Here is a 13,375-nt window from a genome sequence, read left to right as displayed (position 1 = left end):
GCCCCAATATGTCCCTCTCCATTTCTCCTCTTTTTAATCTTTGGAAAAGAATGGATCTCACACAAATTTGACAGTCCCTAAGAGTCTTTATAGTACATTCTCCCAAGGGTGTTTGCTTTGCAGTCTAGCTATTCACCATCAGAAAAACTTACAAAAAGTGTGAGTAAGAGCACTGCAGTTGGCTGTTAAGGTACAGGTAATATGAACAGCAGATCCATTATCAGTTATCACTCAGAGGGCATAACCAGGGCATGTCCAGAATATGTCCCATTGGGCCTGAGGATATACACATTTCTGCAGTGATGTGGCACATTCATCCTATCTGTATGCCAGGGGAAATTACAAGGTGTGAATGTTTTGCAGCTGAGTACACTCCCTCCCCTCACATTTCTAAATAATGGTAGTTTCCATCACAGAGTAAATAGGATAATCCAAAGCTTCCCATGTATTCCTAGAGCCCAAGCACTACTATGATACATCTAAGCTCCCCCTTTGCCACAGAATTTCTGTGGTTGGTACCACAAGAAGTAGCCTTTGTATGCTGGTCTTATCCATATTAGGCATACAAGAAGAAGTAGGCATTTTGCTCCCAGGGCATGATAGAGCATCCCCACTTTGGGGTGGCAAGGCTACAGCCCAAGTATCAGAAAGAGCTGGATGCCAAATACAGGTAAGCCAGTCCATAAATCTAGCTGGGGAAACACACAAGTAAAAATTCATATTGTGGGAAATGGCTCTCTCTCTATTCTTGACTCATTAAGATCTAGAAGGTCCATTTCTGACTTGTCCCCTATGGCCTGGAGAAGGAAATCACAACTATACTGTGTATTTATATATAAACATCAGCCCTCTCTTTTTCACTGTAAATCACAAGGGGGCACTTTTAATCTACATAGTGACAAGCCAGCAGCCTGCATTAAGTGCTGTGGATGGAGCTGTGGGCTTTATTCTTGAAGTTAGATCCCAGTGGAAGAGCTGTCAGCTTCAGAAGGCACAAAGCAGAGTTAGAATGTCACATTCCCCTGTGAAGTAGCAACTTGCGAGGTTTGCTTTTATGTCCTGAGTTCTGGGATATCAGCCCAGTGCACCCTGAGGTCTTCAAAACACACTGTTCTGCATTATGATTAGAGAGAAGAACCAAACGTCCACTGACTGATTGTGACCTGTGATGCCACATACTTTTTTTTAGACACTTTAACCAGGTACAAAGAGAAGGAGACTATGAGCTTGGACTTTATGCCAGTTATACTGTTCAGTTTGAAACAAGTCCATCTTTAAGTCATCGTTGTTTGTGGAAGGCATAAAAAGCTGAAGCATGGGAGGGGGAGAGCCTGAGAGATGCAAATTACTATCTGGTGTGGAAATTCATTAGTGCCTGGAACATGCCATGTGCGAACAGGCCTGAGCTTATGAATAGTGTAGAGCAGTACTGCCTCCTGTGCTGGGCACCGCATAGGGTCAAACATTATTCCTCCTCATATACAAGTCAGCTTGGACCCCTTCTATGCCTGACCTGCTCTGCCCTGCCCTTCCTTCTCTGTGAACACAAAAACAGTGACTGTGCATAAACTTTGGATAGGGCATGCTAGGTGAGCCAGTTCCCCTGAACACTCATGGGAGGGCCCCTCAAGACTGGGACCTGAATGGGGACAACATTTACACTAGGCCAGCTCTCACTGTCAGGTAGACCTTTGTCCATGAACAAGTTAATTGTCTCCATAAAGTGTCAAGTACATCTGCAAAGCTCTTTGAAGATACAAAGTGGTATGTGCAAGCTAAGTGTAACTCCTGGTTAAACTTTAAAGCACTGGCATTTCCAAGACTGCAAGCCCAATACACCTGTTTGAAGGTAAATATAAATATAGCCACAGTCTTCTAAAGAACAAAATGTACTTACCGTACTTTGCAAGCATCAGACAGCTGCACTGCATCCAGCCCTTCTCAGTCTCGTCCTCAGCAGCCCCAGCATGGTCCCAGAGAAGTGGGTAAGGCCTAGGTTTTCAAACAAGGCTACTGATTTTTTGGGGGGGTACCCAACTTGAGACATCTTGGGCTTTCAAAGGCACTGAATGCTCACAATTCTAACTGGAATCAAAGAAAGCTCTGTGTGCTTTTGGGTTCCTCTGAAAAATCAAACCTACACTGTCTATGTTTGGACTCTCAAGAACTGGAGGATCCAAAATTAATGGAGGCTTCAGAATATTTAGATTTATGTGTCTCACATTCAAAGGCTGATGATCCTGGGCACTTTAAGTTACAGTAAGAGCATATATCTTCAGTGAATAGTACATCGTTACCTTAGTCTTTGTTCTGTATCAACAAACATGTGGAAGGAACTCAGCAACCATAGTGTGACCAGCTTGTGACCAAAATACCTCATTGTACTGTTGACTTTGACCTGGAAAATGGAAGGAAAGGACTATTATGTACCAGACGTCTGTGCTTGTTGTGGTCCAGTTCCAGGTAAGGGGTTTTCTTCCTATTTCACTTAAACTGGTGTAAAATGAGGTTTAATTACTGAAGTCATTAGAGTTGCACTGGATGTAAAACCCAGAAATGCCCCCATTGGTCAAGATGGTTAAGCTTCTGTATTGGAGCTATGCTGATTTACACCAGGCGAGAAGCTTGTTCCCTATGCCTGATCTCTTGATGGTGGATTATGTTAATTTGAAACCCAAAAGGTCATCTATTGGTTTTGTCTGTAACAAACTCAGTTTATGGTCATTTGCAAAGAAGTCTATGTAATTTTTTAACAGATTTTCCAAAAATAAGATTTGCTAGAATCTGTCTTTCTCTCTTTCACACACATGATCATGCACAAAAGAAATGGAAAAGTTCTTGAAAGAACTGGTGGTTTTGGTCCTTACATGTTTCTATAATCATTAAAATAAATCAAATCAAGTAATTATTTAAGTAATCAAATAAGTAACAGACTTGGGACCAACTGGCTAAGCGGCAGTTCTGCAGAAAAGGACCTGGGGGTTACAGTGGACAATAAGCTGGATATGAGCCAACAATGTGCACTTGTTGCCAAGGCAGCTAACAGCATACTGGGGTGCATTAGTAGGAGTGTCGTAGAAACACACGCAGCATACTTTTGGGTCAGGTAGGCAGAAGCTTTTATTCAAAAGAAACTACAGCTGTAGGGGGGATTCCAAAGTGACATGGATTTCCCAAGCACTTGGAAGGGGTCCCCCCCAAGAGCAAAATCAGGAGGCTTATATACTTTTTAACAGTCGCTTACAACTCACCTGATCATATAGTGAAATTAGCATGAAAAGCGGCTATAACATTATTTCATTATTTCTTTGCTGTAATCAGGATGGGAACTTATGGGGGAGGCAAGGTTAGTTCATAAATCTCCTTCTTGCACCTGGAAATCAGAGTTGTACATGCTTTTTGCTATCTTCAAGGCCGCGGTGAGTGAAGCAGTTGCAGAGGAGTTACAAAGAACAAACACTTTCCCTTATCTGTTCTACTGTACAGAGCCAGCAATTCTCCACAAAGCGGTTATGTCATCTTATAATTCAAATGATCAAAGTTTAAGGCATTTATTTTTTTGATTCCACAGGAGCATTGCCAGCAGATCACGGGAAGTAATTATTTCCCCTCCATTCTGCACTGGTGAGGCCATATCTGGAGTACTGTGTCTAGTTTTGAGCCCCCCACTACAGAAAAGATGAGGACAAGTTGGAGACAGTCCAGCAGAGGGCAAGAAAAATGGTTAGGAGGCTGGAGCACATGACTTCTGAGGAGAAGCTGATGGAACCGGGCTTATTCAGTCTGCAGAAGAGAAGGCTGATGTAGGATTTGATAGTAGTCTTTAAACTACCTGAGGGGTGGTTACAAAGAGGATGGAGCTAGCCTGTTCTCAGTGATGGCAGATGACAGAACAAGGAGCAATGTCTCAAGCTGCAGCAAGGGAAATTTAGGGTGGATAGTAGGAAAAAAATTTTGACTAGGAGGTTTGTGAAGCACTGGGATGGGTTACCCAGAGAGGTGTGGTGGAATCTCCATCCTTAAAGGTTTTTAAGGCCCAGTTCAACAAAACCCTGGATGGGATGATCTAGTTGGGGATGATCTTGCTTTGAGCAGGAGGTTGGACTAGATGACCTCCTGAGGTCCCTTCCAACCCTAAGTCTCTATGGTTCTATGAATGTGGCGTTGAGTCACAAATATCACAAACTATGAAAAATGGCTTTGTGAATTAAAGATGACAAATACAGTTCTCACACAAGTCCTTATGAAGGATTAGAAACAGTAATGAAGGATTAGAAACAGATTTTCTAGTTAAGATATGTAGACATAGAGCATGACATAGAAGAGGTGGTAACACAAGATAATCAGTCATAATGGCCGACCTGACATAAACTCACATCATACAAAGAATATTTTACAGATAAAAAAATCACCTTCAGAAACAGTGGAGCAAGGTCATAAATTTTATTCTGGCCCTTGGCATCACACTGGTAACATAAATGGGCTGGGAAGCCAACCTAACCAGCCAGATGAGAATCTCCCATACAAGGAGAGATCCCTTATAGGAGAAGACTATATTGGTTATTTGTAAATCACTCTTCTTCAGCATGAATGGAGTGTTATACCAAAAAAAAAGAAGGAACACAGGTAGAAAAAGACATTGGAGCCAGTGAATTGTCTTGCTTTAAGCAGGGGGTTGGATTAAATGACCTCCTGAGGTCCCTTCCAACCCCAATTTTCTATGATTCTATGAACTCTGTGTTTTCATAACATCTATGTGGCTACTGTAATCTCAGAAAATTTAGAGCAACCCAAAGGTTGCACCATAAAACTGGTTTGGCATTTGCTGGCTCAAAGATTGGGGCACTACAAATATAGTTTATAGCCAGCTTTGCTCCACAACTGACTTGTGCCAAGTACTCAGTCCTAAGGCTCTTGTTCAGTTTTTACCTAGGAGTACTTTTGTAGTTATTTTCCAAATATCTAGATTCTTAAAATATGTTACTTGAAAACATTTATGACAGAGGTGACCAGTTGGTGCTGTTAAATATAATTTTCTTAGTGCGTAAGCAAGATTTTAAGAGGAGGCATGCTAATAATTTATTGTGTGAATTAGGCAAAGGTCTGGAGAAGGAGCTACACTAGCAGTTGAGGAATTTGCTTTCTGCCTTGGATCCTAAGTCACATCAGTAGTTAAGATAGAATTGCTCTTTGGAAGTGGCCACTGGGTGTGATCTGAGACTCCTGATAGAAGAAATTGCCCTCATTTCAATTTCAGTCCTCTTGGTATAAGTGTAAATTAAACAAGTTACACTTAGAAAATAACCAGACTTTGCATCGCTGATATCTCCCATGCCTGAAACCAACCTTCAAGTTTCTCGAATTCTGCTCTCGCTCTGAAGAAAGCCACATGGCATAGCAGGGGCTGAAATATAAATATTTTGGCATTTACCAGGTGAAACTGGAAAGATAGGGACACTCATCATATTATTGAATATTCCATTTCTTTAAAGAGCTTGGGAGAAATTAATTTGTGTCTGTTCAGTTAAATTTCTGTCTCAGAAAAATGGCTCTAATCTCCTTACACCTCCATTCTGCAGAATCCATTAAAAAAAACAAATCTTCCCCATGAGAATGCAGAGAAAAAAAATCAGAGGGAACTTGTAACCATTAAGCTGGAAACAACTTCACAGAATCAGTACCATGCCATGTTCCAGTCTCTGCTCATGAGGTCATGCTAGGGTCGTACTCCTACCTCTAGAGTGTTGGTGTGCATAATACTGGTACTGATCAAACAAAGAAGGTATAGGATGTGTAGAAGGGTTCTTGTTATTTTACAAAGAAACTGAGGGATAAAACCCCCCCAGAATCCTCTGCAGCATTTTCCACTGCGTTTCAAAGAAAGTGTCAAAAAAACTGGTGCAATGATTTATAGAGTGCATCATCTCTGGAGGACCTGGGTTGTGAAGGCGCTAAAGTAATCCATATCAGGGGACACTTCAGCCAGGAAAGCAAAGTGGTTCCTGGACCACTCCAATCTCCCATTGGGGTCTAATGCTTGGATACATGACCTTACATTAACTCCATGAGCAAATGCTAACAGCTGAGAATCAGTTGTTTCCTTTGGAATGACAGATTTGCAATCCTAATTCCAGGAAAAACCCAATTAAAGGTCTGAAAAAAGACTATAGGAGTTGGTCCTATACTATCAAGTAGGGCTATATGAAATTTTGCTGGTAGTTTCGTTTCAACACTGTTTCGACTAGTTTCAAGCTTGAAACAGCAAAATAGAAACAAAACAGAGAGCTTCAAAACAGCCTCAAAACAAAATGAGGCCAGCTGAAACGTTTTGAAATTTTCGAAATGTTTTGAGTTTCGAAGCTCAAGCTGGGCTAGCCTGCAGGGAAACAGAAACTAAAGTAAGGAGAGGGAAGGGGAAGAGGTGGGAAGGCAGGTAAGGGGAAAGGCGTGCTCTCATTATTGACTGTAGCTGGCCAGTGACTGTGGTCCTTCCCTGAGGTCCCTTCCAATTCCAGTGCTCTGGCGTTGGGATGGAAAAACTGCATAAAAGGCAGCATTGTTTGAACTGCCCTGCTTTCTGCCTTGGTGTCAGCTGAGTGAAGGTGCACCTTAACACACACAGTATCACCCACCCATGTCAGCAGCTAGAGGTGCAGGGCCCCAGAACCCAGACTCCCCCTGTACCTGTTTCCTTGACAGCTGGCAGGCTTTGTGACCACAGCAGGGTCTAGCAGGCCTGCAAGCTTTCACCCCCCCTGTGCCCCAAGACAGACACATTCCTACAAGCACCCATGTCACAAGTTTTGCCTGTCATTAGCCAGAGGTACAGGGCCCCAGAGCCCAAAAGCCCCTTCACTTATCTCCTTGAAAGCTGGCAGGCTTCATGGCCACAGCAGGGGCTAGCATGCCTGCAGCTTTCACCCTGCACCTTAACACATACAGTGTCCCTCATGTCATGAGTTTTGCTTGTCTGCAGCTTGAGGTGCAGTTTCCCCCAAACCCCTGCATCTATCTCCTTGAAACTTGGCAGACCTTGTTGCCTTAGCAGGGGCTAGCAAGCCTGCAGTTTCAACCCCACTGTGGCTTAACACATACACGTGACATGAGTTTTTTGCTTTCAAGACTTTGAGGTGCAGTTTCCCTGAAACTCCTGCACCTATCTCCTTGAAACGTGGCAGGCTTCGTGCCCTCAGAAGGGGATACCATTTCTGAAAGTTTCATCCAAATCAGGCCAAAAATGACAATATTTTGAGTTTCCCCATTATAGCCTATGGGTGAAACAGCAAAACAGCGTCGACACAGCAAAACTGTTTTGATTAAACAAAATGGAAAAGCAGTTTCAAATCAAAACAAAATTTGAAACAAAATGCTGTTCCATTGAATGTTGAAACACAAGTCAAAATGGTACAGTGCCGTTTCGCACAGCCCTGCTATCAAGAGAGAAAATGATTTTTGAATTCATGGAGTTGCCTTATATGCAAGGATCTAAAAGCCCTTTGCAAATAATTAATTCAGCTTCCAAATAAACCTATGAGGGGGAAGGTAGTATAATTATTCTCATTTGACAGAATTACTGTTTATATTATACACACAGGACATGTCCGCATGAGATGATTATGGCGCAGTTGACTAAATGCGCAGTAAAAATCTTGGCGTCTACACATTGTCGGCACTGGATTTATGACCCAGATACCTTATTCTGGGTGGACCCAAACTCTCAGACCTACCACATCCTCTCCATTCAATAATAGGCAAATTTTATTGATACACAGTAATGGCTATTGCAGGGCGATGAGCCCCAGGAGGTGAAGACCCCTTTCTCAGGGGCAGAGAGGCAGCAGGAAACCCCTGTGGACTGGGGGAAATTGTCCTGAGAGCCCCATGACCAAGGAAAACTTACCTGGCACAGGCACAGTGGAAAGAAACAGGGAACCGCAGGCAGAGCCTCCTGTGTGGTTCATCATCCATTTATCAGTGTGGCTGGGTGGACACGAGAAACTATAAAAGCCAGCTGTTGGGGAGAAGATGGGGGCAACAGCCACATTGCAGCTGTGTGCTTCCAGCTGGGAAACCTAGCTGTCCTACAAGCCAGGGAAGCCAGGGACAATCCTGAATAGGATCCTGCCTCCCTGAGGAGTGATGTCCAGCACCAGACCAGGGAAAGACGCCAAGGGACTGATGGCATAGTGACACACAGGGACTTGTGAATAGGGAGGAGAAACCCCTGCCTCCCTGGTTCTTTTTTTAAATTTTCTTTGCAACTTTTGCATTGTTCCTGGGGCCAGAGACTGAGGCCACATTTAATTGATATCCCTCCGGGGGCTGAGGGACAAGGAGCCCTCAGGGTCTCCAGGGTGGAAGACAGGGTTAGTTGGCCAGCTAGCCTGGCTGACCCAAGAAAAACAGTTGTAAGGAGGTGGAGCCCCAAGGTCATCCGTATGCAACACCTCCAAGCAAGTCCAAGTCAATCAGGAACCTCTCACATCTGAACTTAAGAGCAAGATGTGGCAGGCAAGTATCAGGGGCTTACTGTAGGAGGTGGCACACAGCAGGTGCAAGTGCCAGAGAAAGACCAAGCTCAAGCAAGGATCACCTGGCCCCAAGCTGCTCGGGAGCAGTTGCTCAAAATTAGATGGGCACAAAGGCAGATAAGAATAATGCAAACAATTCTATAGCTATCAGTCCTAGACCTGTCACAGTGTCAAGGTATATCTGACCAGTATGCAAGCTTCACCCTGAGGTTCTTTTTTGAATGTCAGATGTCAGCAGCCTAGAGGCCAAGGTCCACCCACCCCAGTGGAGTAGGTGAGATGAGCTGGTGCTATGCCCTCTATTCATGGTGGCCGTGAGTTCTCCTTTCAGGGACTTTTTGCTGCATTGGTGATGCACAGGGGATGCACGCAGGTTCACGTTCACCCCCTGAGATTGGCCTTGCACCCCTGTCCCTTGTTCAGCGATCTGGTACCACCCAGACTCAGGAGGCACCAGTTGCCCATGCTTTGCTGCTTTGAAATACTTCCTTTCATATCTTTCTTCCCTTTTGATGACTCTTCATCTCTGGGCATCGTTGATTGGTCTTTCCTGTGGTCATCATACTGCTCATGTTCTGTCCTGTCAGCATAGTCCTTTGTTTTACAAACCCATCACATGCACACATCTTCATTTAGGCTTTTACTGGGCTGTTTCCCAAAGCCAGAAATTCTAAGAATCCTGTAGTTGGCACTGTGACCTGACTAATATGGCAGAGTCCCTCATTTCTGTTTGGGTACACTGTTCATGTTATGGAACAGTTTGGTACATGTCTTCAATTTCCCAGCCTGTGTGCCTGCTTGCCTATGTCAACCACAGTGGGCATTGAAGGAAACTTCATCACAAACAGGCTTTTAGAAATCAATTAACCCTTGCTATTGCCCTGGACCATCATTGTAATGCAATATATACTTTACCTACAACCCAGTTCCAAAAAGTAAACCTCTAAATACTGTTTTCTAACTATCACACGTGCCCCTAATTAGGGTGCATGAAACTGATAAACTCCGCAGCAGGGTAGTACTTGTAACAAGTAACTTAAACTTGTAACAAGTACTACCCCTGCTTGTTACAAGTTGCAGAGGTTTTTTGTGCCAGCAGCGCATGTCTAGATGTTGCCCTGGCTGGCTGGGGCACAGGGTTCTTTAGTGTGGGGCTAGTCGACAGGCAGTCCCTGCGCTGAAGCACCCTTGTGCCTCAGCCAGCTGCTCCACAGCATGCAGAACCCAGCCAGAGCAGCTCTGGACTGACAGGCTGACCCCTCAGGTCCCCTGCCAGCTTGGGCTGCTCTGACTGGACTCCATGTGCTGCTACCAGGCACTCCCTTTCAAACAGTATGCACAGAAGCAAAAAACTCCCAAGCAATAAGTTCTGGAGTTCATTCATGCGCATTAATTGCACGTGTGAATAACTACTGTGAATGGTTAAAGTTGCAAAATCAAACACTCAAAAGTTAGGAAATACCAAAATTAAGGTCATCACTTCCATCTGGGGTTACTGTAGCACCTAGAAGCCCCAGTTCACAACCTAGCCCTGTTGTGCTAGATGTGGTATAGCCACATATTAAGAGACAATTCCTGCTTTGAAGCACTTAGAATTTAAACAGAAAAGACAAGCAAAGGCTGAGGTGAAAAAGATAGGCTCAGAGGAGCAAAGAAGGTTGAGCAAAGCCAGGCAGTGGGCGTATCTATACAAGATGCTACATGACTGTTGTGATGAGCTGTCGCTGTAGCTCATTGCTATGATGACATATAATCGGCTGGCGTGAACCATGATGCAATGCTACTGAGCAGTAGCAATGTTGCTACTGCACAGTAGTTTGGGAAATAACCTGTGCAGCATCAGGACTATGCAGTAATGATGGTCATTGCAGTTGTTTAGTACTTGCTAAGTACAGTGCAATCCAGCGCATGTGTAGATGCACCCAGTAGGTAGCTGGCAAAAAAAGGAATATCACTCTAGGTCCAAACTCTCAGGCTACTGTGCTGACTGCTAGGCCATATTTCTCTCAACACATATTCTATCTTCTCTTTGTACATCTAAGCAAAGAACAGCTGAAACATAAATCCCCACTGGGGACATGTTATATGAGCAACGGACAGGATGGGCACCATAATGCTGGATGGAGTTCTTTGTGGTATGAACTGGATAAAAACATTCTTCCATCTGCTATATTTTGAGGCTCAAACTACTTGCTTTTTAATCTTCTGCAAGGGAAGAGTTGCAGTCCTGCAAGGTTCATGAAAGGACCATCCTCCGCAGACAAACTGTAGAGTGAATGCATATGATCTATCAGTCAGAAAATGACAGGATGATGGAGTGTTTTGAAATCTGAGGAGAAATCCAGGAGTCTTAGCTAGACAGTCCTCACTCAGGACAGTTCTGGTGGCCTTTGTTGCTTCTATGATTTGCATTGAGGGAACAGATGGGGAGGGATTTTTCTTTCTTTTTTTTTGTAAACTGCAGGATATTTTTTTCTTTTTCTTACACTTGGAGAGGGCATAGTACATGGAGAGTGGACTTGAAATTCACTGCTGAGAGCTCGAAACAGGTCTTGGGGCTGCTGACAAGAGGAGGTGCCTATGAAACTAATATGGGACAATCAGCACTGGTGTTGGTTGATGTTGATCAATCCTCAGGCCCCGTACACATACAAAGAAGAGGGAAGAACACTTAGAAGTGCTCAGAGGCACCAAGGAGAAGTAGGAGTAGTTATTGGGCATTTTCAGTAGCTGTCCCTAGTGCTGTGTGGAGGTTTCCATTATGTGCAAGTAGCTAGGGAATTCCACACCCGCAGGAGCTGAGCCAATTTGAGCTCAGCAAGGGAAGGTTATAAACACTGGGTTTTGGAAACCTCCAAGCTAGATTCTGTGACTGAACAGTGTAGGATTCAGGTCCGTCTGGTATGAAACCGATGTCCCAAGCCTGTACTAATGTGGATCAGACTAGACTCCATAGATTCATAGATGTTAGGGTCAGAAGGGACCTCAATAGATCATCAAGTCCGACCCCCTGCATAGGCAGGAAAGAGTGCTGGGTTTAGATGACCCCAGCTAGATGCTCATCTAACCTCCTCTTGAAGACCCCCAGGGAAGGGGAGAGCACCACCTCCCTTGGGAGCCCGTTCCAGACCTTGGCCACTCGAACTGTGAAGAAGTTCTTCCTAATGTCCAGTCTAAATCTGCTCTCTGCTAGCTTGTGGCCATTATTTCTTGTAACCCCCGGGGGTGCCTTGGTGAATAAAACCTCACCAATTCCCTTCTGTGCCCCCGTGATGAACTTACAGGCAGCCACAAGGTCGCCTCTCAACCTTCTCTTGCGGAGGCTGAAGAGGTCCAGGTTCTCTAGTCTCTCCTCGTAGGGCTTGGTCTGCAAGCCCTTAACCATGCAAGTGGCCCTTCTCTGGACCCTCTCCAGGTTATCCGCATCCCTCTTAAAGTGTGGTGCCCAGAATTGCATGCAGTACTCCAACTGCGGTCTGACCAGCGCCCGATAGAGGGGAAGTATCATCTCTTTGGATCTATTCGTCATGTATCTGCTGATGCATGATAAAGTGCCATTAGCTTTTCTGCTGACTTCGTCACACTGACGACTCATGTTCATCTTGGAGTCCACTAGGACTCCAAGATCCCTTTCCACTTCCAGCAGGTCATGTCCTAGGCAGTAGGTATGCTGGACATTTTTCCTCCCTAGGTGCAGCACTCTGCATTTCTCCTTGTTGAATTGCATTCTGTTGTTTTCTGCCCACTTGTCCAACCTGTCCAGGTCTGCTTGCAGCTGTTCCCTGCACTCTGGCGTGTCCACTTCTCCCCATAGCTTTGTGTCATCCACCAACTTGGACAGAGTACACTTCACTCCCTCATCCAAGTTGATGAAGACATTAAAGAGTATCGGTCCAAGGACCGAGCCCTGCAGGACCCCACTGCCCACACCCTTCCAGGTCGAAACCGACCCATCCACCATGAAAACTGACCCATCCACCACGAAAACTGACCCATCCAGCATTCTGGGGCTAGTTGGAACTGCTGGTAGCTGCAAGGAATGTTCTTTTGAGGAGACTCTTCAGGGTTTGGAGGAGAACTGTTGGACTGCTCAGAGGAACCCTGGTGATGGACATCTGCTTCTGAGCCTGCATCTCTGTGAAAAGACTGGAGGGGGATTGTATGCATGTGTGTTCCCAGACACATACCTTGTGCCAGAGCTCTTGCAGCTGCAACAAAGTGGGGAGAGTTGGGGTGAAAAACCCATGCAGAATTACTGCAAAGTGATTGTTTAAGAAACATTTGCAGCCAGCAGTGGGAACTCTTATGAAGAAATTTGTCCCTTAAGAAATTACAGGACATTTTCTCTTGGCTGTTTAACACCATGTAATATTTTTTCCTCTTTTTCTTCTACCCTGAGAGAACTGAATTCTGGCCTGTGCTGAAGCAGAAATGCAGGCTGAAGTGCAGGCAGGGGAAAGATCATGATTTTTATACAATTATTTGTTTATACAAGTTACCTCAGCACCTTCTCCTAATCCTTTGCACTCAGAAACTGTTCATCGGACTAGCAGTACTGTTGGTGGCTGATGGCAAGGGGGAGTCAGAGGAGAGGTGAAAGCAGCAACACATCTGCCTTTTCACCTCACTAACTGCCCTCTCTTGTGGTGAATTAGCAGCTGGCTAAGTGCCTATGTCCTCATTAGCAGGTTTATGAGCTGGAAAGATCAATCAAGCATCACTGAGACCATTGCTTGTTAACTTTTTGGGGAGGGAAAGTCTTTTGCTTCAACCTAGATCTACCCTTTGTGCTTGTTAGGCCATATTTAGCCTTGGTCTCATTCCATTGGCTTAATTTGGCTCCT

The sequence above is a fragment of the Alligator mississippiensis genome, chromosome 10 (assembly GCF_030867095.1).
Source record: "Alligator mississippiensis isolate rAllMis1 chromosome 10, rAllMis1, whole genome shotgun sequence".
NCBI lineage: Eukaryota > Metazoa > Chordata > Crocodylia > Alligatoridae > Alligator > Alligator mississippiensis.
Note: the sequence above shows the minus strand (reverse complement) of the source record.